Below are 3,122 nucleotides of genomic sequence, written 5' to 3' on the forward strand. Positions count from 1 at the left end.
AATGCACTATTTTGTTGTGGTTGGCTTGCTTTATCTCTTTGATCCTTGCTTTCATGAGAGAATACCATTTGAATATCACTTGAATTATCATGAATCTCTCTTATGTTAGGTGTTGCTTGCTTTTCTTGATCAACCCATTGGATAGCTTCAACTAAACATCTCCAATGACTCTAGATTACCACTTCCATGTCGGCCTTCCAAGCACCTTGCTTGTCCATCCCACTCTTGGGCGGCCCCTCCCCTCCCAGGGAGAAGTGATCTCTTCCAAGAACCATTCTTGACACTCGCTTGAATGACTTTGATTGATTGATCAAACTATGAACTTGTCATGATGAAAAATCTTCACATCTTTCTTTAAGTCCTTTTCTTTCTTCTTGAGCTTGGTCTTGATCTTTCAATTAAGTCCCAAAAGTGTGACCCAATACTTGTCATGCTTCTAGCTCTTCTCAAAACCAAATCTAGGTTCCTCAACTATTTGTAAAGATGATTCCAACTTAAGGACCTTTCAATTTAAGTGACTCAAGATCAATCCAATATTTGTCACTTTTCTGGCAGATTTTGTACTTCTCAAAGAATACATCACATCTCTCAAAGTACAAGTTGAATTGCCACGAAATTTTGTGGAGATGTGTGACACTAAGTCATATAGCGGCCATAAAAATTTGAGCTTCAATGCATTTCTAGATTGCTACCAGATTTCACATTTTCACTCATAGGTGTATGCTGAAAACTGCTGCACATTCATTGAAAAGATCCACTCCAAAACCAAAGTATCCCTCATCATATTCTCATGATATTTGTACAGCAACTAGTATCATAAGTGTAGGGCATGCACACCAAATTTCAAGCCAATCCAAATAGATTTGGTCATCCAACTATGGCTATCTTCTCAGCTTACTCAGATTTTCAATAAAGGACAGATTTTGAGCAATTGAGCTATACTTCATCAAATTGAATCAAACTTGATGTCAACTTGTTTGAATACTCTCACAAGACATATATTCAATTATATCGCATACTAGATGTCATCTCATGATCATATCCATTCAAATTAACTCAATTTTGAATACTAAGCATTTAATCCATTCAAACATCTTATAGCAAGCAACACGAGCATATATATCCAATTCAAACATCTCATATGCACCCAAATGAATGTGATCAACTAGGGATATACCTTTGTAGCTCATGATAAGTCCAGCTGTCAGGATCCTCCTTTTTTTTGTCCATTCGCGGACTGTCCGCGATATCCTAGCGGACCGTCCGCCTTTGAATTTTCACACTGCCGCCCGACTGAAACTGCCTCTGGCAAATACTGCCCAACACAGGCGGACCGTCCGCGGTCCTTTGGCGGACTGTCCGCAGTGTATTTTTGCGGTTGAGAATTTCTCTGCAGAGCCTCTGGTGAGCAAGTCCCATGAACGGCGGACTGTCCGCCCCTTACCCGCGGACTGTCCGCTGTACCAAATTTCAGATTGTCCAGAATTTGTTCCAAACTTCCTCAATTCAACCTCAATTTGGGATCATTGCTCATATAAAAATCCAAAAAACTCAAATATTGCATGAAAACCTTCAAAAGACTCATATGAGCAAGTTTCAACAAGAATTTAAAAATAAATCGAGTAGAATCATGAAAACTCATAAATGGCTTAAAAATTCAGAAAAAAGAAACAAGAAGTGCATATATGAACCAAATGCCATAAGTATTAGTTTTCAAGTCATATTTGAGAAGTCAAATGACAAGTAGCTCATTTCTCAACTTGCAAAATGATTTTCATCCAAAAACGAGGTTCAACTCAAATAAATTTGCAAGCCATCAAATATTTCCAATAAATCTTCACAACTAGAAAAAAGATACTTGTATGTTGTAGAACTTGGACTTCATTGTTTTGACTTGACATTGGGATGAGAATAGCACTAGGCTTCGATTACTTGACTCAATCACATGATGAACAAGATAAAACCAATTGAGTCAAGCCTCCAATGTCATTGGTACCTACACACATTTATCCACATTTTGATGGTACCCAAACTAGGTTGGGTCCTCTCAAGTTAGGAGCAACATACTTTGGCAAAACCTTAGTATGAATAGCGGGATGTTTTGCAATAGTAACAAATGAGGTACCATTACCATCCTTTCTAAGCATAATATTTGCATCAATTGAAATAAGCTTAGAATTGTTACCTAAGGGACATGAATAAGCCATGTGTCCCCTTTCCCGGCATAGGTAGCATCTTCTCTTTTGTTGAGCCTTTTCTTTCTTACTCATTTGATGCTTCTCATTGCCTTGCTTCTCATAGTTTGCTTGAGCCTTCTTCTCAAGCTTGTTTGGGCAACCCGAAGCTTGGTGACCCAATATTGCACAACTATGGCACTTGATGTGAGCATGTGGATTCTTATCTTGAATCTTGTTCTTGCTCAACATCTTGGCATCTTGAATATGAGTTGGATGCCTTGCTCTTGCCTTGCCACCCCTTCTTGTTCTCTTTTTCATCATCTTCAAGTCATCAACTTGATCATCATGGTTGATCTTGACTTGAGGTTGGGGTGCCTTCTCTTGCTCAACTTGTGGCTTTGGTTGAGGTTCTTGTTGCTTCACCAATTGCTTGGTTGGGCACATTGAGGTGAGGTGACCCCAAGTGCGGCACTTGAAGCATTTGATATGTTTAAGCTTCTCTTCTTCCTTCTTCAACTTTAGCTTTTTTTTGTTGGGGCAACCATTTGCAAGATGTCCCATCTCATGGCATTGAAAGCACATGAAATGAGATAGCTTCATTTCTTCTTGCTTCTTCATCTTTCTATTATATTTATTTTTGCTCCATTTCTTGCCTTTGCCTTTGCTCTTGATGGAACCAATGCCACTCATGTCACCGAAGCTTCTTTGATTTTTGATTATGCTTTCAAGGGTGACTTTTGATTTTGTCCATCTCTCTATCTTGTTGCTCAAATACTTCACTTGACTTTGGAGCTCTTTATTTTCTTCTACAAGGTTAGTCTCATATTGCATAGTAGAAGAAGAACAAGCATCTATATGTGAAGTACATGACATAGACAATAAATCATCACATGAGGTGGATACATGTTTCTTTCCTACATCACAAGGGTTAGCAACATTTTGCAA

The sequence above is a fragment of the Panicum virgatum genome, chromosome 8N (assembly GCF_016808335.1).
Source record: "Panicum virgatum strain AP13 chromosome 8N, P.virgatum_v5, whole genome shotgun sequence".
NCBI classification, from domain to species: domain Eukaryota; kingdom Viridiplantae; phylum Streptophyta; class Magnoliopsida; order Poales; family Poaceae; genus Panicum; species Panicum virgatum.